Consider the following 27552-nt stretch of genomic DNA (forward strand, 5'->3'; position numbering starts at 1 on the left):
TGAAATAGAGAATAGAAAAACAATTGAAAGAGTTAACAAGGCCAAAAGCTGGTTCTTTGAAAAGATCAACAAAACTGATAAACCATTGGCCAAACTGACAAAAGAAAAACAACGGAGAAAGCGGATAACCCATATAAGAAATGAGATGGGTGCTAGCACAACAGACCCAACTGAAATTAAAAGAATCATAACAGTATGAATCAATCATAGTATGAAAAACTGTACTCTTGCAAATTTGAAAACCTAGAGGAAATGGACAAAGTTCTAGAAACTCACTACCTACCTAAATTAATACAAACACAGGTAGAACCACTAAATAAACCCATAACAAAAGAAGAGATTGAAAAGGTAATTAAAAAACTCCCACCAAAAAAAGGCCTGGCCCGGCTGGCTTCAATGGAGAATTCGACCAAACTTTCAGAGAAGAATTAACACAACTACTGTTAAAGTTATTTCAGAGATAGAAAAGGATGGAACATTCCCAAACTCATTCTATGAAGCCAGCATAACCCTGATACCAAAACCAAGTAAAGATACCACTAAAAAAGAAAATTAAAGACCCATATCCCTCATGAACATTGACACAAAAATCCTCAACAAAATTCTAGCCAATAGAATTCAGTAACATATCAAAAAAACAATTCACCATGATCAAGTGGGATTTATTACCAAGGATGGTTCAACATTAGAAAAACAATCAATGTAACCCATCACATAAATAAAACAAAAGACAAGAACCACATGATCTTATCAATTGATGCAGAAAAGGCGTTTGACAAAGTCCAACACTCATTCATGATAAAAACTCTCAACAAAACAAGAACAGAAGAGAAATTCCTCAGTATAATTAAGGGCAATTATATAAAGCAAACAGTCAACATCATCCTAAATGGAGAGACTTTGAAAGCATTCTGCCTTGAGAACAGGGACCAAACAAGGATGACTTTTATCACCACTCTCATTGAACATTGCACTGGAGGTCCTAGCCAGAGCAATTAGGCTAGAAAAGGAAATATAGGGCATCCAAATTGGTAGGGAAGAAGTCATAGTATCTCTATTTGCAGACGATATGCTCTTCTTATACACAGAAAACCCAAAGAATCCACAAGAAAACTACTGGAACTAGTAGAAGATTTCAGCAAAGGTTCAGGATACAAGACAAACATACAGAAAACAGTTGGATTCCTTTACACCAACAAAGAGAACCTCAAAGAGGAAATCACCAAATCAATACCATTTATAATAGCTCCCAAGAAGATAAAATACTTAGGAATAAATCTAATCAGAGATGTAAAAGACCTATACAATGAAAACTACAAGACACTACTGCAGGAAACCAAGAGACCTGCATAAGTGGAAAAACATACCTTGCCCATGGATAGGAAGACTCAACATTGTGAAAATGTCAATTCTACCCAAAGTGATCTACAAATACAATGCAATCCCGATCCAAATTCCAGCAGCATTTTTTAATGAAATGGAGAAACAAATCACCAACTTCATACGGAAAGCGAAGAGGCCCCGAATAAGTAAGCATTACTCAAGAAGAACAAAGTGGGAGGCCTCATACTACCTGATTTTAAAACCTATACCGCCACAGTAGTCAAAACAGCCTGGTACTGGTACAACAACAGATGCAGAGACCAATAGAACAGAATTGAGAATCCAGACATAAATTCATCCACCTATGAGCAGGTGATATTTGACAAAGGCCCAAAGTCCGTTAACTGGTGAAAAGACAGTCTCTTTAACAAATGGCGCTGGCATAGCTGGATATCCACTATCAAAAACTGAAACAAGACCCATACCTCACACCATGCACAAAAACTAACTCAAAATGGATTAAAAACTTAAATACAAAATCGAAAATGATAAAGATCATGGATGAAAAAATAGGGACCATGCTAGGAGGCCTGATACATGGCATAAACACAATATGAACCATAAGTAACAATGTACAAGCACCAGAAGAGAGACTAGATAAACGGGACCTCCTAAAACTCAAACACTTATGCTCATCAGAAGACTTCACCAAAAGAGTAAAACACAACCTACAGACTGGGAAAAAAATTTTGTCTGTGACAAATCCGATCAGCGTCTAATCTCTAAAATCTACAAGATACTGCAAAACCTCAACAACAAAAAGACAAATAACCCAATTAAAAAGTGGGCAAAGGATATGAACAGGCACTTCACCGGAGATACTCAGGCAGCTAACAGACACGTGAAGAAATGCTCACGATCATTAGCCATTAGAGAAATATAGATCAAAACTACAATGAAATATCATCTCACCCCAACAAGGCTAGCCTTAATCCAAAAAACACAAAATAATAAATGCTGGAGAGGTTGTGGAGAGACTGGAAAACTTATACACTGCTGGTGGGAAAGTAAAATGGTAGAACCACTTTGGAAGTCGATTTGGCGCTTCCTTAAAAAGCTAGAAATAGAAGTAGCATACAATCCAGCTATTCCGCTCCTTGGAATATATTCTAGAGAAATAAGAGCCATCACACGAATAGATATACACACACCCATAGTTATTGCAGCACTGTTCACAATATCAAAAAGATGGAAACAACCGAGGTGCCCATCAACGGATGAATGGATAAACAAATTGGAATGGAATAGTACACAGGGATAAAGAACAACGATGAATCTGTGAAATATCTTATAACACGGAGGAATCTGCAAGGCATTATGCTGAGTGAATTTAATCAGTCACAAAAGGATAAATATTGTATAAGACCACTACTATAAGACCCAAGAAAAGGTTTAAACACAGAAGACTACATTCTTTGATGGTTGCAAGGGTTGCGAGGGAGGGTGAGGATTATTCACTAACTAGATAGTAGACAAGTATTATCTTAGGCAAAGGGAAGGATAAAACACACGACGGGGGAAGTCAGCACAACTGGACTAAACCAAAGCTAAGAAGTTTCCTGAATACAATCAAACACTTTGAGAAACAGAGTAGCAGGGGTAGGGATCTGGGGACCACGCTTTCAGGGGACATATATAGGTCCATTGGCATAACAAAGCCTATTAAGAAAATGTTCTGCATCCTACTTCCATGAGTGGCATCTGGGGTCTTAAAAGCTAGGGAGCAGCCATCTAAGATGCATCAATTAGTCCCAACCACCTGGCGTAAAGGAGAATGAAGAACACCAAAGACACAAGGAAAGTATTAGAGCAAGAGACAGAAAGGGGCACATAAATTAGAAACTTCATCAGCCTGAGACCAGAAGAACTGGATAGTGCCTGGCTACCACCAATGACTGCCCTGACAGGGAACACAACAGAGGGCCCCTGATGGAGCAGGAGTAAGGTGGGGTGCATAACTCAAATTCTAGACCAGACTTAATGGTCTGACTGAGACTGGAGGAACCCTGGAAAGAACGGCCCCCAGATTCTCTATCAGCCCAGAACTAAAATAATTTCCAAGGCCAACTCTTCAGACAGGGATTAGACTGGACAGTAGGACATAACGTGATAGTCGTGAGGAGTGTGCTTCTTAGCTCAAGTAGATACAAGACACTAAAAGCGCAACTTCTGTCTGGAGGTGAGATGGGAAGGCAGAGAGGGTTAGGAGATGGTGGAATGGACATGGGGAATCAGGGGTGGAAAGGAGGAGTGTGATGTCACAGTATGGGGAGAGCAATTAGGGTCATATAAAAATGCATGTATAAATTTTCGTACGGGAGACTAACTTGAAATGTAAACTTCACTTTAACTAGAACAATAAAAAAGAAAAAAAAGAAATTAACTTGAGGTGTAAACTTTCACCTAACGCACAATTAAAAAAAAGAAAGATACACTAGGGATGAGGTTTAAGGGTGAGAAGCTAGGCTAGTGATTTGGATTGATTTTTGTTACTGACATGTAAGGGAGCATGTTTACTTATTTGTGGCAAGCTATCTGAGTGTTTTAAAGATATCTACATTCTAAGTCGGCTTCAATAGCATCTATGTGAATCACTTTAAGAAAAGCTACATAAATATAAATCTTTAAAGAAACATTTCCTCTTTCCTTGACTAAGTTCCTTTCCTTTATCTCTAGATTCCATCCAACTTTCTTCTCCTGCCCTTTTCTATCACCCTGTTACTTAATTGTATTATGACAGGCACCTAACAACAACAACAAATGAGGATTTCAGAAAATCTGATGCAAGTTTTGGTCAATGGTCAATGGTAGTGAAGGAAAAAGAACAGTTGGCTGACTTCAAAATGTCATTGCAATACCAAGTTAATATTAATAAATAAATATTTTAGAATAATTGGTAAAAAATAATACAATAACATATAGCTTATGAAGTGTTGTTTAAAAGGGGTTTCCAATTAATAAGATTATGCATTATTTACTATAAATTTGGATATTGTTGCTTTTTTAAGTAAAGGATCTAGCTCAAGGCTGTGTATTTTGCCTTTTTTTTTTGCCTTCCTTTATAATCTTTATAGTTCCCGTTAATCTTCCCACCAATCTTGCTTATTTGAAAAGCAGCTGAAAAAAAAAAAAAAAATGGATGTGTTATAGATTTCAGATAATAGTATCCTTCATCTATTAGATTATTCCTGATTTCAATATATGGAGATAGTTCATTCATTTAGCATTGGACTGGTTTCAGGTATTTTCCAATATATCATTCAGAAAAAAAACAATTTCCCTGGTAATGCATTCATATAGTCACCACCCTTTTTATTCTCACCGTACTTTCCCTGGTTCAGGTTTCCCCAATTAATTAATTAATCTATGTTTAAACTTCCTAAAAGGCCTTTCTACCATCCTTCCTTTTTTCCTTTAAACTATTTCTATAAGCCACCAAAGACTAATCTACCTAAAATGCAGAATGTTGCCTCTCATCTGTTCAGCAATATCTGAAGTCTCAGCACAGACTATATAACATAGTGCATTAAAATTATGCTAGCTGCTATAAAGATAAACCCTGAAATCTCAGTGGCTTGACAAAAAAGAATCTCACTAAGTGGCCTGACAAAATAAATTCAGGAATCCAAGATGACAAAAGTTCTCTAACTTCACAACTTGGTTCCCAAGGTCACCCTGGGCACCAACATCCATCTAGCAAAGGGAGGATCAAATACTGTACATGAAGTTTTTATAGCTCAAGCCTTAATGTGCCGAATATAATCTCTACCCTCATTCCATTGGCCAGGCAACAAACACAAGCCCACGTTGTTGTTGTTGTTGTGTGCTGTCCAGTCAGTTCTGACTCATAGTGACCCTATAGGATAGAGTAGGACTGCCAGATAGGGTATACTAGGCTGTAAATCTTTCCTGGAAGAGATCATCAGGTCTTCTCTCACGCTGAACCGCTGATGGGTTTGAAGCTCCGACCTTCTGGCTAGCAGCAGTGCGCTTTAAACATCGTGCTGCCAAGGTTTCTTCCACAAGCCCGTATCTACGTGCAAAAGAGACAGAGTTATGAAGTCCAGTGATGTGAAACGCACAGTAGACAAAGGCGGTTGCTGAAAATCTAAGTAATCTAATATTTTGGACAGCCCCACCGGGATTTCACTTCAAACTGCCTTTACAATCTTAGCTTTTTATCCTTTCCCGTGTACCTTCCAGCCCAAACAAATCATTGTTCTCAAAATACCCTATTATGTGCCTGGACTCACATTCTTTCCTTTACCTTAATTGCACTTGTCCACCTTTGTCAATCACATCTGCCTCTGTCAATCAGAATTGCCAATCTCTACATTTAGTGAGTATTCTATATTCTCTGTAATGACATTCTATTCAATTTTTCCTATCAAAATACTTTTCTCATTTTTTGCCTTTTTAAAAAATTTTAATATTACAAAAAATCTTAATCTGTAGTTCTTTTTGTCTCTCTGTTTTGTTCACCAAATGCTAAGATTTGTACACTAAATACTTAGAACTATATTTTACTCATACTGAAATCCTCTGCCTGTCGATAATGGATTCAGCTATTCAGTAAAATTAGTGTACAGGACCTGGATTTGGTGGTAAATATACAGATCAATGAGATGTTCTTTACCTTTATTGATCTCATAGTTAACTGAGGAAATTAAGGCTAGAAATTAATATTAATATTATATTGCAAATCTTAGAATACTTAGAATATGGTTTGGAGCTTCGAGTTGTGAATCTTTAGAAAATAAACCTAAGTTTATTGAAATTTCATTAAACTTCTACCTTTGATTTTGAATAGCAGTAGTAATAATATCTTTCATATGTAAGAGATTCTACTATTATGTGTAAGTCAGTTTAAATAAGTTACCTTATTCAATCTTCAACAGACAAACAAAGAAAACCTCCCAGGAAGGTGTCATATTGTCCATTTTACAAATGAAGAAACTGAGTTTTAGAAATGCAACTTTTACATCAGTTAATCAGAGAATCCAGTTTTGTCCAACACCCATCTTATTCCAATGATAATGTTATGTAATATCTCTTACTTCATTTCCTAGTTCAGTTCCTGAAACTCTGACCAAGATTTCTTTTAAAACAAAGTATTTTAGAAAGCATACTTCACACTTGACACAAACAGAATCAATTCTAATGATCCTCATCTGTTGGTGACAGTTCCATGACATGATTGATGTAACTGGTGTCACTGAATTGTACGTGTGAAAAAGGTAGAAATGACCAATGTCATGTTATCTATATTTTTATAATAATAATAAAGATATAGATAAGGACAAAACTCTAATTGTAGCCTGGATGTCTTCGAGATGAGAGGTCCTGAAACTTTGTATGCTGAAGGTCAGAGAAGACAGGCCAAGTCTTGGCAGCATTTGAAGTAAGCAAAGTTCAATTTGATGCCTTCCTTTTGGAACTTTCTCCCAACATGTGATGCTTTATTAGTCTTTGGCTGGCACCACATAGGGCCTATTGCCAAAGACTCTTTCTGCACTATCTAACCAGGACTTTCTTCCTAAATTTGCCTTTACTTTTTTTTCACTTATGTGGGCAGTCCAGGAACCCTGGCGGCGCAGTGGTTAAGAGCCTGGCTGCTAACCAAAAAGTCGGCAGTTAAAATCCACCAGTCTCTCATTGGAAACCCTATAGGGCAGTTCTACATTGTACTAGAGGGTTGTTATGAGTCAGAATTGACTCAAGGGCAATGAGTTTGGTTTATATGGGCAGTTCACTACATGTGTTATTTTAAATTTTTCTTAGGCTAGTTTAAAGCCACATCTCAATAAGTATGAACATGTTTAATAGGGAGAACTTCCTTTAAAAATTTAGATATTTAATGGGGTGATTTGAAAATTGTGCAAGAATGTGATGTTTGGAGCATTAGACAATCTTTTTGGAACACTGCAAATCATACCACCTAAAAAGCTGCCTCTTCTTTGTACATGGCTCTGTCTAGACAAAAAAAAAAAAAAAAAGTAAGTTATTGATTTATATTTGCTTGTTTTAGTGAAGGAGCCCTGATGGCACGGTGGTTAAGAGCTTCGCTGCTAACCAAAAGTTGGGTGTTTGAACCCACCAGCCACTCCTTGGAAACCCTATGGAGCACTTCTACTCTGTCCCATAGGGTCACTATGAGTTGGAATTGACTTGAGGGCAACGTATTTGGTGGATTGGTATTTCAGTAAAATGATTTTTAAAAAAAAAACTATTGCAGTCCAGTCAACTATGACTCGTAGAGACCCTATGGGACAGAGTAGAACTGCCCCATAGGGTTTCCAAGGAGCAGATGGTAGATTTGAACTGTCAACCTTTTGGTTAGAAGCCTAATGCTTAACTTCTGTGCCACCAAGATTCCTATTTTAGTGAAGTCCTCATTTTTTCTTTTGTTGCATTTATGTCTTCATTTTTCTCATGTTTGTATTTTGTTTCTTTGTTTTCGCTATTTGTTAGTTGATTTCATTTTGGTTTTTACATTTTTTAAGATTTACTTTTAAACATTTTATTATAGAAGCTTATGTACCATAATAGCAGTGACTTTCAACTGAATTTCAATTTATCCCTGAATTACGTAGAATATATATTAAGGTGTTTTTCTCTAGTGCTTGTATGATTTCCAAAATAAACTCAACCAAAGACTCAGCCATAAATTTGATTATATACTCCAAAATAACATCTGCCCTTTTTTTCTTTTCTTAGTGCAAGAATTCTATTATAATGTATTATAAATGTGAACAACTTCTTAGTAATAAATTGTTTAATGTCTCAAAAATGGCACATTAACTATGATATTAACTATCATCTTTCTCCTCATAAAACTTGAATTTTTGTCTGAAGTTCAGGCCATGGAAGATCAAATGTTAATACCTATTTGAGAATATACTTAAATGTTCTTATTGGGTATTATGTTAGTTTAGGTGCTAATTTAATATGCTTCCATTATATCAAATATATAGCAGTCTTTGGAAAATAATTTTGAAGTATAAGGTAAATTTTCATGCAGAAAAAAATGATTAAAATAGTACTCTTTATATCTACCACTATAATCAGTAAGCTGTTTTATTAAAAACTGAAGAAAAACAGTTACCAATTATTTTATAGTTATAAAATAAAATATAATTTTATAGTTATAAAATAATAGAATATATAATTATACTGTGAATCTTGTAGAAAAATTCATTTGGTTTTATTGAATGAGCTCATCACGTTTTCATACATTGATTTTTATTTTAATGCTTTACCAAAGTACTTTTTTTTTAATGCAGCCATTAGTGGATAAAATTTACTTGATCTAGTTGACAGATCAAGGAAATAGAATTTAAGCATTGTTTTAATTCTAAGAAATGAATAGAAATTTATATCTACTTCTTCTAGTATTTTGAATCTGTTATATTCCCTCAAGTAACATTCAAATTTTCTAAGTTTCTTATAAAATTCATCAGAGCAGGGCCTAATGATAATTATTTCCATACATCTTGTAATTTCAATGTAACACAGACAACTTAAGCTTTCTACATTTTTTGTATTGCTTAACTCCAAATTTTTTTCCATAATCCACATCACTTGATGTTAAAAAAGATAATAAATCAAGTTAAAAATTTTCTCAATGAATCACAGTTTTTATCATGGTTTTTGTATGGCCAAAGATTCTTGGTTTCCATTTTATTGTGCGACTTTCTGGAAGCTACTTTGGCAGAGATGGGAAGAGATATTCTATTTTCATAGGGGTGTTCTGCTACAATATTTCTCTATTCTGCCTTAAAGCTCTATTATTCAACCAGGTAACCATCCTGGTCACTGATTACCTTAAATATCAATCAAAATTTACCTGGAACACCCCCATTAAGTTCACAGCATACTGAAAGAGTTATTTTTAGTGAAACACTACCTTTGAAAAAATTTTAGTTGATATATATATCTAGTGATGTAACACTATAAACCAAAAACCAAACTCATTGTCGTCAAGTTGATTCCAACTCATAGCGACCCCAGAGGACAGAGTAGAACTGCCTCATAAGGTTTCTAAGGAGCAGCTGGTGGATTCGAACTGCCGACCATTTGATTAGGAGCAGAACGTTTAACCACTGCACCACCAGGGCTCCATGTAACACATATCACTGTTATGTATTCATACTTCATGGTCATGGTAACTATTTATTTTAAATTCCTCTGGTTTTAAAAATATTTGGTATTGTACAGTTGCATTACATTCAAATATACAATGGTGAACGTGCCTAAAGCCTGTCCCATCAAGCTTTTACTAAAGAGTATAATGAGAAATAAATTTGAATGAACAAGTTATTACAATGTAGAGATATAATGTGGAGGTACTGGATGCTATGAGGACCCGCTGAGACATCAACTCTCCTTGATGTAGGAAGTCATTGAAGATTGCATGATAGAAGCAATACTCAATTGCCAGATTTGAAAGATGAGGTGAGCCAAGCATGTGTGTGTCTGTGGAAGGTAAAATTTGCTGTGGGGTGGATGGACATAGGAGAGAAGTGTAAATGGGAAAAGAAGGAGAGTGTTTCAGGCAATAGAATTAGAAAGTGAATCAGCCAGAGGGCAAAAATAAATATAAAATTGATAGAAACTAGAAGTTATTTCAAATATGAGGTGAGATGTTTAGGAGAAGATAAAACTCGAATGATGGGTACAGATGTTTAGATTTGATAGACTTAATAGATAATCATATAGATAAAACATGGAGACTTGATACAGTAAAGAGTGAGGGTGTGACCCATGTTCATTGCAGCACTGTTCACGATAGCAAAAAATGGAAAAAACCTAGGTTTCCATCAAGGGACAAATGGATAAAAAATTATGGTATATTCACTCAATGGAATACTACACAATAATAAAGAACAAAGATGAATCCGTGAAACATCTTACAATATGGATGAATCTGGGATGCATTATGCTGAGTGAATTTAGTCAGTCACAAAAGGATATTTTATAAGACTAGTAGTATAAGAACTCAAGAAAAGGTTTAAACACAGAAGAAAATATTCTTTGATGGTTACAAGGGTGGGGAGGGAGGGAGATGGTTATTCACTAACTAGATAGTAGACAAGAATTATCTTAGGTGAAGGGAAGGACAACACACAATACAGGGGAAGTCAGCACAACTGGACTAAACCAAAGCTAAGAAGTTTTCTGAATACCAACATTTCGAGGGACACAGTAGCAGGGGCAGGGGTCTGGGGACCATGCTTTCAGGGAACATCTAGGTCAATTGGCATAACAAAGATTATTAAGAAAATGTTCTGCATCCTACTTTGGTGAGTGGCATCTGGGGTCTTAAAAGCTAGCGAGCAGCCATCTAAGATGCATCAGTTTGTCCCACCCCACCTGGAGCAAAGAAGGAAGAAGAACACCAAAGACATAAGGAAAATATTAGCCCAAGGGACAAAAGGGGCCACATAAACCACAGTCTCCATCAGCCTGAGATCAGAAGAACTAGATGGTGCCCGGCTACCTCCAATGACCGCCCTGACAGGGAACACAACAGAGAGTCCCTGATGGAGCAGGAGAAAAGTGGGGAGCAGAACTCAAATTCTACTAAAAAGATTAAACCCCAGAAAGCATGGCCCCCAGACTCTCTGTCAACCCAGAACTAAAACAATTCCCTAGGCCAACTCTTCAGACAAAGATTAGAACGGACTATGGGACATAAAATGATACTCATGAAGAGTGTGCTTCTTAGCTCAAGTAGATACATGAGACTAAATGGGCAACTCCTGTCTGGAGGTGAGATGAGAAGGCAGAGAGGATCAGGTGCTTGTTGAATGGACACGGGAAATCAGGGGTGGAAAGTAAAAGTGTGCTGTCACAGTATAGGGAGAGCAATTAGGACCACATAAAAATATATGTATAAATTTTTGTATGAGAAACTAACTTGAATTGTGAACTTTCACTTAAGGTACATCAATAAAATTTTAAAAAATTTAAAAAAGAGTGAAAGTGTGAGAGAAAGTGACATATCAAGATGAGTCTTGGGTAGATGGCTCTGAGCGGATACTTTTTCATATACTCACATAGGAGGAAAACAAGTTTTGTGGGGAGATAATAAGGATTTGGACATTTTGAGAGTATCCCTGTGGAAATAGAGTGTACTATTGGGCATTTCCATTTTAGAAAAACGGTTTAAAACCTAGAGACATCTTTTAGAGGTAGAGGTTTGTCAACAGGGCTGCTTTTGTACAGATTTTGATTGCATGCCATTCACACATCTTTTTTCTGGAAAGTATTTAAGCTGAAATAGCATTTAAAAATAATACTTCTAATAGATATCAATCACCACTAAAACAAAGCACAAGCAATATGTTGATGAGTTTACAGTTTATGGTATATAGTGGACTGGAAAATAACATTTGTTCCAACTTTCTCTTCTACAGGATATAGGATATGTCTGAGTAATCCATTCTGCTATTCTGCCATAGTCAGAATAAGTGAAACCTGTAAGCAAGGAGTGGAGCATGGGATGGCAACTCTCATGATTATACTGAATGACTCACTAGTGAAATGTTTTTTCCTCATTTTCCAACTTTTAGCTTCGACCACTTTATTTATTTATTTATTTTTTTGTGCTTTAGGTGAAAGTTTACAGCTCAAGTTAGTCTCTTATACAAACATGTATACACACGTTGTTACGTGACCCTAGTTGTTATCCATATAATGAGACAGCACACTCCCCCGTTCCACCCCGGATTTCCCGTGCCGATTCAACCAACTCCTTTCCCTTTCTGCCTTCTCATCTCGCCTCTGGACAGGAGCTGCCCATTTAGTCTTGTGTATCTACTTGAACTAAGAAGCACACCCTTCATGAGTATCATTTTATGCCCCATAGTCCATTCTAATCTTAGTCTGAAAAGTTGGCCTTGGGAATTGTTTTAGTTCTGCGTTGACAAAGAGTCCGGGGGCCATGTTTTCTGGGGTTCCTCCAGTCTCAGTCAGACCATCAGGTCTAATCTTTTTACTAGAATTTGAGTTCTGCAGCCTACTTTTCTCCTGCTCCATCAGGCACTCTCTGTTATGTTCTCTGTCAGGGTGGTCATTGGTGGTAGCTGGGCACCATCTAGTTCTTCTGATCTCAGGCTGATGGAGTCTCTGGTTTATGTGGACCCTTTTGTCTCTTGGGCTAATATTTTCCTTGTGTCTTTGGTGTTCTTCATTCTTGTTTGCTCCAGCTGGGTTGAGACTAATTGATGCATCTTAGATGGCCGCTTGCAAGCTTTTAACACCCCAGACAACACTCACGAAAGTGGGATGCAGAAAGTTTTCTTAATAAACTTTGTTATGCCAATTGACCAAGATGTCCCCCGAAACCATGGTCCCCAGATCTCTACCCCACCTATTCTGTCCCTTGAAGTGTTTGGCTGTGTTCAGGAAACTTCTTAGCTTTTAGTTTAGTCCAGTTGTGCTGACTTCCCTTGTATTGTGTGTTGGCCTTCCCTTCACCTAAGATAATTCTTGTCTACTGTCTAGTTAGTGAATTCCCATCTCCCTCCTTCCCACCCTTATAACCATCAAAGGATGTTTTCTTCTCTATTTAAACCTTTTCTTGAGTTTTTATAATAGTGGTCTCATACAATATTTGTCTTTTGTGACTGACTAATTTCACTCAGAATAATGCTTTCCAGATTCATCCATGTTATGAGATGTTTCGCAGATTCATTGTTGTTCTTTATTGTTGCATAGTGTTCCAATGTGTTAATATACCATAATTTGTTTATCCATTCATCCCTTGATGGGAACATAGGTTGTTTTCAACTTTTTGCTATTGCGAACAGTGCTGCAACGAACGTGGGTTTGCATATATCTGCTTGTGTGATGACTCTTATTTCTCTAGGATATATTCCAAGGAGTTGGATTACTGGATAGTATGGTACACAAAACCTCTCTAAAGTGTTAAAAAACAAAGATGTCACTCTGAGGACTACGGTGTGCCTGACTCAAGCCTTAATATTTTCAATTGCCTCATATGCATGTGAAAGCTGGACAATGAATAAGGAAGACCAAAGATGAACTGATGTTTTTAAATTATGGTGTTGGAAAAGAATATTGAATAGACCATGGATTGTCAGAAGAAAGAAAAAATCTGTCCTGGAAGAAGTACAGCAAGAATGCTTCTTAGAAGTGAGGATGGTGAGACTTTGTCTCATGTACTTTGGACATGTTATCATAAGGGACAAGTCCCTGGAGAAGGGCATCATGCTTGGTAGAGGTTCAACAAAAAAGAGAAGTTCTTCAAGAAAGGGATTGACACAATGGCTTTAACAATGGGCTCAAAAATATCAATGATTGTGAGGATGATGCGGGACTGGGCATAGTTTCATTCTGTTGTATAGAGGATCACTATGAGTCAGAACTAAGTAGAGGGCACCTATCAATGACAACAACATGTTATGTTAAACTATGGGACACATACAGTGGGTTTAAAAAGGGATGGAGATAGCACATAGCTATGTTGGATGCTGATCTTGGCTTTAGGGAAAGACATATATCTAAACAACTATTATGCAACTTGAAGAGTTTTAAGTGTCATAAAAAAAGTTCAGATATGACTTCCGGGCAACATGGCGCTATAGTCAGAAGCACCACACCGTCCCTCTGAAGCAAAAATCAGAAAAACTAAGTCAAATAAAGTCACATATCAATCCTGAAACCCTACGCATCAAATGAAGAGATAAAGAACTGTGCCAAGCACCAAATGGAATAAGAAACTGACCAAGATCAGAGAGCAAGGAGAGATACATGGAGAGGTTCTCTATCAGCTACTGCACCACAGATCCACCATCTTGGACTCCTAATGGAGATCAGCGACCAGAGGGTATGAGAAAGCAGCTTCACAGAGCTTCCAGCAGGAGACAGAACAAGTGATAACCAGCATTATAAGCTTTCCCACCCTCCACCCTTCTTCACCCCAACTTGGGCTCCTCTGCTTCCTGCTGCCACAGTCTCCTGGCCAGGAAGCACCCCGGTGTTGCTTGTATTCCACACACCCACACTGGCTGGCTCCCTGAGTGCCTTTTGTTGGCTGCTGGTGTTGCTTTTTTCTGCTTCTTTAGATTTTTTTTCCTTACCTCTCACCACCTCCCCCTCCTTTCTTTCAAATACCTGGCTCTGTGAGCCATCTTTGCTTCCTCCTGAAAGGCTGCGAAACACCGCTTGACTGTGAAACTCCTTCCTGACCCATACTGCCATGCTGGTAGGACCCCCAGGGCTTGTTTGTTTCTTTGCTCTATTTTGTTCTGTTTTGATTTGTTTGTTTCTTTTTTTTTTCCTCGGCTTGGGAGCCCCTTCTATCCGGGCAGTACCATGCAGCTTTGAAGCTATTCTCTTACTCTGCACAGACAGACAAGGACTTCTCTGGGGGCATTTCTTTTTTCTTGTTTTTTCTTTGTTTTTGTTTCTTAGTTTTGTTTTATTCTGTCTCTTATTCTCCTTTTGTCTTTCTTCATTTCCAGTTTCTCGATTTATTCATTTTTTCTTTTACCCTTTTTCTTTTTTTCATTTTTGTTTTTCCACGTTTCTAAGTCTTTTATCTCTCCACTCTAATAGCAAACTCCCTTAGCACTCTTTTTTGTTTGTGTGTATGTTTTTTGGCTCCTGCTTCTCTCTCCTCTCTCTCGTCTTTCCCATACCAATCTTAGCTCCACACATAACAATCTACCCCCTCCTTCTTGCCTACCTGCACTATGCACTGAACATCAAACTCCCAGGCAACACAGGAACAGCCTACTGGAACCTGCCCTGCACTGATTCCCAGTCAACACTGTCAGCCCTGGTACGTGCCACAAAAAACCTATCCCATCAACTCCCGTTCAGCTGGACCTGCCCTGCTGTACCATACCTGAGTGACTGACCCTGCCCATTGTAGAAGGAGGTGAAAAGTATTGTGCCCACAGACAAGCAAACAACAAAGAACACACAGCCTGCCTGCTCAGATATAACCAAATAAAACAAAAAACCAGGAAAAAACAAACAAATCTACAAACAGTAAATGAGCAAAATAACCACTGAATGCCCTGAAGACAGCAGACAATATCAAAACATTTACAAAAACAGGACAGGATGGCTCCAGTAGGCATCCAAAACAAAACACCAGATGACGTTCCAGTAGAAGAAAAGGCACTAGACCTAACTGGATAGGGAACTCAAATCTCTAATATTCCAAATTATCCAAGAGTTGAAGCAAAAAGCAGACAAAAATGACGGAAAAATAGACAAATCCATGGAAAAGGCACACAAATTCATGAAAAATACAGACAAAAAAAAATGGAAGAATTCAAGAAAATAATACAGGAACAAAGTGGTAAAATAAATTCATAACTATAACTCATACAAAAACAACAATTAGAAATCCAAAAGATAAACAAGATTTCAGAAATGGACAGTGTCATAGAAGGGATAAGGAGCAGGTTTGAAACGATGGAAGATAGGATCAGTGAAATTGAAGGCAAACACTTGGACACAACTCTGTTTGAGGAAAAATCAGGAAAAAGAATGAAGAAAAATGAAGAAATCCTGAGAATAATGTGGGATATAATCAAAAGCAAAAATCTGCAAGTGATCTGAGTTCCAGAACAGGGGGAGAAAACAGAAAACACAGAGAGAATCATTGAAGAATTGCTGACAGAAAACTTCCCCAATATCATGAAAGATGAAACGCTGACCATCCAGGAAGCTCAATGAACCCCATATAGGATAGACCCCAAAAGAAAATCACCAAGGCATATCATAATCACACTCACTAAAACCAAAGACAAGAGAGAATCCCAAGAGCAGCTCAAGAAAAACAAAAAGTCACATACAGAGAAGAAACAATAAGACTAAGTTTGGATTATTCAGCAGGTACCATGCAGGCAAGAAGACAATGGGATGACATATATAAAACCTTGAAAGAAAAACACTGCCAGCCAAGAGTAATATATCCTGCAAAACTCTTTCAGATATGATGGTGAAATTAGGTCATTTCCAGATAAATAGAAGTTTAGGGACTATGTAAAACCAAACCAAATTTACAAGACTTCATAAAGGGAGTCCTTCAATCTGAGAACAAACAACATCAGACCGCACGCTGAATATAGGACACAGGATTGTACTAGCCAGATACCAGCCTAGGAAATGAACTCTTAAGGACTATGCAAAACCAAAAGGATTACAAAAAGGAACCAGAGAGGTTAATCTGCAAATGACAACAGCATCAGAACAATAAAAGAGGGAATAAACGGTGTAGGTATAGAACCTTCAAATGGAGAGGAAAACAAGACAATACCAAGTAGTAATAGACTGGATCAAATCTAGGAAGATACGGGTAAATTCCAAGGTAACCACAGAGAAAGTTAACAAACTACTCATCAAAATAAAGAAGAAAAACATAAAGTCTCAGTAGAAACAAAACCTACAAAAACAAAAGAAATGAAAAAAAAACTCCACAAACAAAAGGAACTCAGCACAGGAGAGTAAGAGAAACAAAGAAAACGTCAGCACCGCAAAAAAAAAAGCACTGCAAAATGCAATCCCACTCCTAGGAATATATCCTAGAGAAATAAGAGCCATCACATGAATAGACATATGCAAACCCATATTCATTGAAGCACTGTTCACAATAGCAAAACGATGGAAACAACCTAGATGCCCATCAACAGATGAACGGATAAACAAACTACGGTACACACACACAATGGAGTATTATGCAAAGATAAAGAACAATGATGAAGCTGTGAAGCATTTCATAACATAGATGAAACTAGAGGACATTATGCTGAGTGAAATAAGTCAATCACAAAAGGACAAATATTGTATAAAATCGCTACTGTAAAAACTCATGGAAAAGTTTACACACAAAAAGAAACAATCTTTGTTACGAGGGATGGGAGCAGTGAGGGGAAACTAAATAGACAATAGATAAGTGATAACTTTGGTGAAGGGTAAGACCGTACACAATACTGGGGAAGTCAGCACAACTTGTACAAGGAAAGGTAATGGAAGCTCCATAGACACTTCCAAACTCACTGAAGGACTGAATTGCTGGGCAGAGGAATGTGGGGACTATGGTCTCAGGGAACATCTAGCTCAATTAGCATAACACAGTTTATAAAGACAATGTTCTACATTCCATCTTGGTGAGTAGCATCTGGGGTCTCAAAAGCCTATGAGAAGCAATCTAAGATACTCCACTGGTCTCACCGCTTCAGGAGCAAGGGAGAATGAAGAGAAGAAGATACAAGGAAAAGATTAGTCCTAAGGACTAATGGACCACAACTACCAAGGCCTCCACCAGACTGAGTCCAGTACAGCTAGATGATGCCCAGCTACCACCACTCACTGCTCTGACCGGGATCACAATAGAGGGTCCTGGACAAAGAAAGAAAAGGATGTAGAATAAAATTCTTACTCACAAAAAAAAGACCAGATTTACTGGTCTGACCTACTGGAGAAACTCCGAGAGTATGACCCCCGGACATCCTTTTAGCTCAGTGTGAAGTCACTCCCGAAGTTCACCATTCAGCCAGGGATTGGACAGCCTCATAAAACAAAATGGGTTTAATGAGGCACAGCAGTTCAGGGACAAGGACTAGAAGGTAGAAGGGGACAGGAAAGCTGGTGAGAGGGAACCCAAGTTTGAGAAGACACCATGTTGACATGTCATGCGTTTGTTAACAATTGTCATAGGGCAATATGTGCACTAACTGTTTAATGAGAAACTATTTGTTCTACAAACCTTCCTCTAAGGTACAAAAAGAAAAAAAAAAGAATTATCTACGTGAGTTCAAATTGACAACAGTGACTCAAAAGTTTTGATGGGAAGCCTTGGGGGCAGTGAGTTGAAGATAATGGTGATGGAATAATTTGGAAAAGGATAGTGAGAATATCAGCACAACGGGAGGAATGTAATTGATGTCACTGAATTGTACATGTGGAAACTTTTGAAATGGTGTAAATTTGGCTATGTATATTTTCACCAAAAAAAAAAGGTCCTCCAAGGTCGAGATGGTAGAGTGTTGACATGTGGCGGGATTGTTAACCAATGTCATAAAACAATATGTGTACTGACTGTTTAATGAGAAACTGTTCTGTAAACCTTCATCTAAAGTACAACAAAAAAAAAAATTTTTAAATCTTTCAATATTGCAACTGGAGGCTCGAATTTTTTCTTTAGTTCTTTCAGCTTGAGAAATGCTGCATGTGTTCTTCCATTTTGGTTTTCTAATTCTATGTGTTTGTACATTTCATTATACTTTACTTTGTCTTCTGAAGCCACCCTTTGAAATATTCTGTTCATCTCTTACTTCATCATTTCTTCCACTCGCTTTAGCTACTCTACATTAAAGAAGAAGTAAGGGAGTCTTCTGACATCCATTTTGGCTTTTTCTTTCTATCCTGTCTTTTTAATGAGCTTTTGCTTTCATCATGTATTACGTCTTTGATGGCATCCCACAGTTTGTCTGGTTTTTGGTCATTGATGTTCAGTGCAGCAAATCTGTTCTTGAGATGGTCTTTACATTCAGATAGGATATATTCAAGGTTGTATTTTGGCTCTCATGTACTTGTTTTAATTTTCTTTAGCTTCAACTTAAACTTACATACCAACTTGAACTTGCACATGAGTAATTGATGATCTGTTCCACAGTTAGTCCCTGGCCTTGTTCTGACTGATGATATTGAGATTATCTATCATCTCTTTCCACAGATGTAGTCCACTTGATTCCTGTGTATTCCATCTGGCAAGGTCCATATGTATAGTCACCATTTATGTTGTTGAAAAAAGATATTTGCATGAATGAGTCATTGATCTTGCAAAATTCTATAATGCTATCTCTGGTGCCATTTCTATTACCAAGGCCATATTTTCCAACTACTGATCCTTGCTGTTTGTTTTCAACTTAAACATTCCAATCACCAGTAATAGTCAATCCCGCATCTTGATTGCATGTTTGATCAATTTAATGCTACAGAGTTGGTAAAATTCTTCAATTTATTCATCTTTGGCATTAGTGGTTGGTTGGTTCATAAATTTTAATAATAGTTGTTTTAACTGATCTTCTGTGTTGGTATGGATATTATCCTATCACTGACAGCACTGTATTTCAGGAAAAATCTTGAAATGTTCTTTTTGATGATGAATGCAAAGTTTTTCTCTCCAATTTGTCATTCCTGGCATAGTAGATGAATATCAGTCCATTTCAGCTCACTAATTCCTAGGATATCAACGTATATGCATTCCATTTCATTTTTGATGATTTCCAATTTTCCTAGATTCATACTTCGTACATTCCATGTTGTGATTATTAATACATATTTGCAGCTGTTTCCTCTCATTAATTATCTAACTAACTAATGAAATTATTTAGACTTGACCTTTGGACAAAGAGTGTAGTGAGAAGAAATGACATGTAAAGCTGGTCAGACCAAATTATGAAAGTCTTTGAGAGTCAATGAAAGAAGCTGAATTTTATTCTCTGGCTATTTGTCATTGAAGATTTATAAATGATATGGTAATTTTCCATTGGTGTGATTATACAGTTCATAAGAGGTAGAAGACGTCTATGGTAGGAGAGTGTGTTAAAGGGGGTGATGATGTTTCACTGTAGAATTTTTGCTTTCCATGTGGGAGATCCAGGTTAGATTTCTAACCAAATGCACCTCATATACAGCCACCACCTGTCAGTGGAGGCTTGGGTGTTGGTATTATACTGAACAGGTTTCAACGGAGCTGCCAAACTAAGTTGGACTAGGAAGAAATGCCTGATGGTTTACTTCCAGTGAAAACCTTATGGATCTCAATAGTCCAATATCCAACGATCATGAGGATGGCCATAGACTGGGCAGAGTTTTGCTCCATTGTGCATGGGGTTGTCATCAGTCAAGTCTGACTCAACAGTAGGTAACAACAACAGAGTGTTTTAGGAAGCTGTAATCTGGGCAGGAGTTAGCAGAAGCCTGGTCTAAACTAATCGTTCTACAATGGAGTAAAAGTGCAGATAGCAGAGCTATTGCAAATTTAAAATTGATGTGATTAAGCAATTACACCACAGGTAAGCAAGTAGGATGCAAAGATAATTCCAAAGATACTTGTCTAGATATGACTAAGGCAGGAGCACCATTCACATTACACAACTGAATAACACAGAAGGAGGAAATGATTTGAAAAGGAAGGAGGCTATACCCACTTTATGGGTGAGATTGTCTAAAAGGCATTAAACAATGGATGCCAATTTGTCCTTATTTTTAATTTAATATTAGTGTTATGACTCTCATTCCATGGACAACAGTATTCAAAGGTTGAGTAGAACAGTGAGAAAAGAAGATTTGTGTATGGAAGAATTTCAAGCAAAAGTAACTCAGTTGGTGAGACATTTCTAAACATACCTCACAGGGTTTGTGTGAGGATCACTTGACACAATATGTGTGAGTGCTGTGTAAGCTGGAAGTTACAAAAATGGTACATTTGCTCAACAGGTATTTATTAAGTAGTTTTGTAGATCAAATTTTGTGCTGGGGCTAAGAATAAAAAAAAATTGAGTAACATATGATTCTTTACACGACTTTGTTTTCATTCAAATAATAATTATTGTCCTATGTATGATATTTGAAACGTCTATAAAGGTGTAATCTAATTTCTAACTTTTGTTTTGAAATTCTTCCTAATGAAAGTAACATAAATAGAATATAAATGTCAATATTAATGCTATATGTCATTTATATCACATGCATTTTAAATAGATTTTTTAATAACATTGATGCTCACTGTTTTAATGACTCTTCAGATATGTTAGGGTCTTATCTACTTAATTCTAATTTTGCATCATTTGATCAGAGTACCAGGAGACTGGCACATCTATTATGTATTCTTTAAAATTTCTGTTAAAAGTATCACAACAAGACAAAAAGCAGATAAGCATTGGAAAATAAAGATAATAATCATATTCTGATACATAAAGGACATTTCTGTTGTATACAGTACAGAAGGATTAATTTCAGAACAATAGTAAAGAGATAATGTTCACTTCATTTTTGAATCAGAATTATAGGCAGAAAGTGAAATGAGTGAGAAGAATCTACATATTCTCAGTGTAGCTCAGTACTTAGGATCACAGTATTTGGATGTAGTTTGGCTAGGTTTGAATCATAGCCCCTTTACTTTCCAGATTTATGGTCTTGGACTAATTACTTATCGTCTCTAATTCTCAGTTTCCATTGATAGAAAATGGAGATAATCACACCTATCTAATAGGAATTTTGTAAAAAGTAATTGAGATAACACATGTAAGGATCAGCCAATTGCCAGGCATACGGTATCCAATTAATACATATTAGCCGTTCAGAACATTTAAATTAATATAGCTACAGCACCTCTTCTCTCTTTTCCCTGTCCTACTCCTCCCTCACACTCTTCTTCCTACCTCTTCTTCATACTTTAGAAGCTAGGCATCCGCACTAACCAGAAACAGGGCAGGCACTAGCCTAATGCCATGATCCCATCCTCTGAGAGGCCAGGCTATAGCTTCTCTTTCAACTACATCATTACTGCCCCTTTCACAACGGTTGCAAGGCCACAGCTTATGGGATATCTGGAGATTAAAAAAAAGGTATAAAGTTGGAAACAGGCTATTATACCAAAATAGTGTAGTTTTTGAAATGATTGAAGTAGTTCTTTAAACAGTGCTTGCATGTATGTGTGCAGGTGGAAGGGAAAAGTATGTCGCAGGTCTTTATGTACTATAGCTATTCAAAGGAAATTTATATTGTGTGTAAATTATTCCTTTTGAAACCATTTTTAGGAATTTAATTCTTGAATTATTTTTTCAAATCAAATTGTGCACAGAACTCCTATCTATACAATAATGTTTTTAAGGGCTTGTAGTAAATGTATATGGCCTGGTAACCCAGTGGTTAAAGTGTTCAGCTGCCAACCAAAAGGTCAGTGGTTCATGTGTGAGAAAGATGTGGCAGTCGGCTCCCATGAAGATCACAGCCTTGAAAACCGTAGGGGGCAGTTCTACTCTATCCTATAGGGTTACTATGAGTCGGAATCTACTCCATGGCAGTGGGTTTTTTTGGGTTTAGTAATGCACGAGGAGGCCTGATTACACAGTGGTTAAAGCACTTGAAAGTTAACCAAAGGTCGGCGGTCCAAACCTGTCAGCCACTCCGTGGTATTACAGCCTTGGAAAACGTATGGAGTTCTACTCTGTCCTATAGGGTCACTATGAGTCAGGATCGACTCAAAGGCAATAGATTTGTTTTTTGTTTTTTTTGGTTAGTGAATGAACACTTCAGCTTGCCTCTGAGAAACACACTTTAGAAAACCTTTGATACAGGGCATATATATATTCTTTTTCTGTGTTTCAGAGAAAGGGGTAAAGTAGCAGGAAAGAATGCCCTTCAATTTGATGGAAGGCACTAGACAAATCTCTGCTGTTGTTGTTGTAGTTGGGTGGAGTCGAGTTGATTCCGACTCATAGTGATCCTATGTGAAAGAGTAGAACTGTCCCATAGGGTTTTCAAGGCTGTAAATCTTTAAGGAAACAGACTGCCACATCTTTCTTCCACAGAGTGACTGGAAGGTTCGAGCCACTGATCTTTAATTAGCAACCTAGTGTTTAACCACTGTGTCACTAAAGCTACAAAAATTAAACTAGGAGCTATGTCAACCTGCTCTCTGTTTTACATCTATATGGGAAAGTCTACAAGCGTTTATATGGATGGTAAGTGGGGGGGTCAAATGCAATAGGTAGATTCTGCTGTTGGTAAACACCCAGCATAGCAGATATTCCTTTGTTTAAGGATGAGTAAACAGGAAAAAAATCAACACGAGTTTTATAAAAATTCTGCACCATAAGAAACAAGAAAGTATTACCCTGAACAAGAATTGGAAGAAAAACTTACTTCTAAAGACTGCTTTCCAAAGCAAACAGAAAAGTATTCCTTCAAGTTCATAGTAAGTAATAGAAAACATGACCACTATTACAATAATAATAATAGCGGGTAACATTTACATAATATTTACTATGTACCATTTTAGATATTTCTATTGTAATTATACATAAAACATACATATAACAGTAATCAAGATCAGTATATGTATATAAAATTAAATACAGATCTTGATTTTTTTTATAAACTGAAAATTCTTGTGTAATCAGGACCCAGATAAACAAAACATTACAATACCCCCTAAGTCCCATTGTCCTCTGTTTCTCTCTCTACTTAACCTCGTACACCTACCAAGAAGACACTATTCAATGGTGTAAATTAGTTTTGCCTGTTTTTGTTTGTATATCATCTTTTGAGGAGACCTGGTGGTGCAGTGGTTAAAAGCTGGGCTGCTAACCAAGGTTGGCAGTTAAAATCCACGAGCCACTCCTTGGAAACCATATAGGGCAGTTTTATTCTGTCCTGTAGGGTCACTATGAGTCTGAATCAACTCGACAGCAACAGGTTTGGTTTTTTGTATCATCTTTTGTAAAGTGTAAGTAAGTTCAAGTTTTTTGCCCAATTTTTTTCCTCTTTGATTATATTTCTTATGTATTTGTATGAATTCTTTATGCATTCCAGATACAATTTTTGTGTCTGTAGTATGTGTATCCTTTCCCACACTGTAGATTAATTTTTCAATGCATTGTCAGCTTCTTTTCAAAATATTAATATATCTGATTTTTTTTTTTTTTTTGGTTTCACTGTGTATTTGTTTGTGTGTTTAAGAAATCTTTGCCTACTCTAAAGTCATGAAGATGTTCTTGTATGCGTTCCTCTAAAAAGTTTTATTTGTTTATATTTCACAAGTAGATCTGCAATATATTTAGGATTGCTTTGTGTTTATGGTGCTAGATATGGGTCAAGCTACTTTTTTTTTTCCCGGTATGGCTATGCAGCTTATCTAACATTCATTGAAAAGATAAAAAATTTCACACAGGGTTTCAGTGTTGCCTTTGTAATAAGTCAGCTGATCATAAAAGCATATGTCTATGTCTGTATTCTATATTTTCCTCAATAGATCAATTTGCCTAACTATGCCACATGCATTGTTTAACTACTTTCCAGATATTAAATAGCTTAATCCTCACAATAACACAACATATAGGCACCATTAGTATCCCCATGTTATAGTTGAGGAACATGGGGCTTTGAGATGTTAAATAACTTGTCAAAAGTGACTTTGATAAGTCAGTGGCATATCTAATTATATAAGCTGAGATGTGAGCTGAAATGGACAGAGGGTAAATTTAAAAAATGATTGAAGGGAAACCAAAACTCAATAGCAAAAGTGAATTACACACTTGGAGCCATCAAGTGTAGAGTTAACAGGACAGTAAACTCCGTGTTCTTTCAACTGTTCATGAATCTATACAATTTTTCCATCTCAAAGTATATATTGTCCCCATATTTTTAAATGCCAATTCATCTTCAAATATCATCTCCATGGAGAAATGAGAATGGCCCATACCATCAACCTCCACACAGAGGTCAAATAAGATAACGCCTATCATGACTTTTGATATTAGCAAAATCAGTTTTAATGGACTTAAGTTAGAGGATGAAGCCAGATTTCAAAATTGTAGAAGTTTATGAAAGGTAAGAAAATGGCGATATTGTAAGGTAACCAGCTATGAATAGCATGAGGGAGACTGTAGCTGCTAGAAGGATGGAAAGGAAGGGTAAAAGAAGAGTATATATATATATATACATATATATATATATATATATAATTTTTTGTATTGTTTTGTTCCTAAATACTTGGGGAGGAAAGGCAAGAATGTAGAAAAAGATAAAGCTATGGAGGATACATATGTCTACAAATTTGATCTGACTGCTTTCTGTGTTTGTGCAATCTGGGCAATATAGAAACAAACTAAGCCATAGGTCACTTAAATTCTCTACATTTAAAAGAGATAAACTTAATGAGAAAAAGAAAACAGAAATTAGTTTCTGAATTATTTAAAAATATCACAGGAGATGAAAACTGCTTAGTAGTTTCCACTGTGTAGATAATGTATCATGATCAATAAATAAATACTACCCTTACCTTAAGAGCAAATATAGGAATGCATTATTAAAGAAGAAGAAAATTGGTTGGCTTATTATGCCTGCAAATTTAATGGTATGTGTATGGTTTAGAAGCGCTACTTAAATTTTAATACAGCTCCTTCTAATTGGGCCAAAGATGAATCAAAAATAAATTTTATATGTAGTTGCTCTTCAGAGAATTTATTAGTTTTAATCAGGGAAGTTTCTTTTGTTTTGCGTACTGAAAAATCCTGTCATGCTTTGGATTCACAAAGAATTTGGGCTTTCTGACTGTCCCAGATGGAGGGAACATCCCTTTCTGGGAATAGAGGTTTAAATCCAGATTACCCAATGTCTTCGTTATGCAATGCTGCTATAACAGTAATACCACAAATCGGTGGCTAGAACAAACAAAAATGCATTTTGTCACAGTTTAGGAGGCTAGAAGTTCAAATACAGGGTGCCAGTTCTAGAGCAAGACTTTCTCTGTCACCTCTGGAGGAAGGTCCTTGTCTCTTTGTGGTTCTGCTCCTAGGCAATCTTCAAGTGGCTTGGCATCTCTCTTTCCTCATCTCTGCTTCCTAGATTGCTTGTTTAATCATTTTAGATCTCAAAAGAGACTGACTCAAGATACACCCTACACTAATCCTGCCTCATTAACATAACAAGGACAACCTCTTTCCAAATAGGATTATATCCACAGGCATAGAGGTTAGGATTATAATATGTATTTTGCGGGGGACACAATTCAATTCATAATATGCAACAATAGGTAAGAAAATACATTCCATACACCTTCACTATTTATTGGAAATTATTAATTTTAATTTTGAAATATGTCAACATATAAGAATTAACATAGTAAGTACCTAAGTATTCAACTAAGACAACAACCTGTGATATGCAGATGAAACAACCTTCCTTGCTGAAAGCAAAGAGGCACCTAACAACAACAGCAACAAGTAATCACCATTGAGATTAAATCAAGCATAGGTTTATTTCTCTGTCTTATTAATTATATTGTGTTCTTTTTAAGAAATAAACAATTGCACATATAACCAAAGCCCCATTCTCATTCTTTTTTTCTTTTTCTCCTTCCCCAGAAATTATCCTCCTTTTCTCCCTCCCCAGAAATTATGCTCAAGTTTAAAGTTTGCATTATTCTCAGTCATTAACAAAAAAACCTGTATTTCTTTACAGGTAGTCCCCGACGCCTCCGTTGTGAGTTGATTCTGACGGGTCAAAACCTTTTTTTTTTTTTTTTTTTAGTTTTAATTATTACTGCTTTTAATTATCATTATCTGTATAAATCCAATCTTTATTTGTCTCTGAGGGCTGGAAACACTACATATGAACTTACATTTTTATATTTAATACATACATACAGAAAAAAAACACACAAATCATAAAACTTTAATCTGACAATGAAGTAGAGTTGAAGGACGTTGGCATTATGTTAGGTGTGGTAATAACTTCACTTGTGGAAGGCTCTGGATCATCTGGATTATCCCTAAGAATAGGAGTGAGGGTTCTAGTCAGAAAATTAGTGAGAATTGTTTGTATGTTCCATTTCTTTTTTTTCTTCACAATGTCGTAGTAACATCAAAGCTTGCTATCGACTTTTAACAAAACCGTCAGTGTTTAAGTCCATGTTTTCAAGCAACTGAAGACCTTGATTTAATTTAGAGAAAACTTCAACTAATCCTTTCACTGTAAAATTTTTTTACTTTATTTTATTGTATTTCAGGTGAAGGCTTACAGAACAAATAGTTTCTCATGAAACGGTGGTACACATGTTGTTTTATGACATAACAAACCCACAACATATTAACCCTCTAAATTCTCAACCTTTTCTTTTTTTTTTTGGTGAAAATACACATAGCCAAAGATACACAGTTTCAACAATTTCTACATACACAGTTCAGTGACATTGACTACGCTCTTCCAATTGTGCTGGTATTCTCACTTGAGATGAAGGCTTACAGAGCAAAACAGATTCTCATTTAACAGTTACTAAAAATGTTGCCCTATGGCAATGGTTAACAATCTCACAACACATCAACAATATCCTTACTCAACCTTGGGTTCCCTATCACCAGCTTCCTTGTCCCCTTCTGTCTTCTGGCCCTTGTA

This window comes from Trichechus manatus, unplaced genomic scaffold (assembly GCF_000243295.1).
Source record: "Trichechus manatus latirostris isolate Lorelei unplaced genomic scaffold, TriManLat1.0 scaffold00129, whole genome shotgun sequence".
In the NCBI taxonomy this organism is placed as follows: Eukaryota; Metazoa; Chordata; class Mammalia; order Sirenia; family Trichechidae; genus Trichechus; species Trichechus manatus.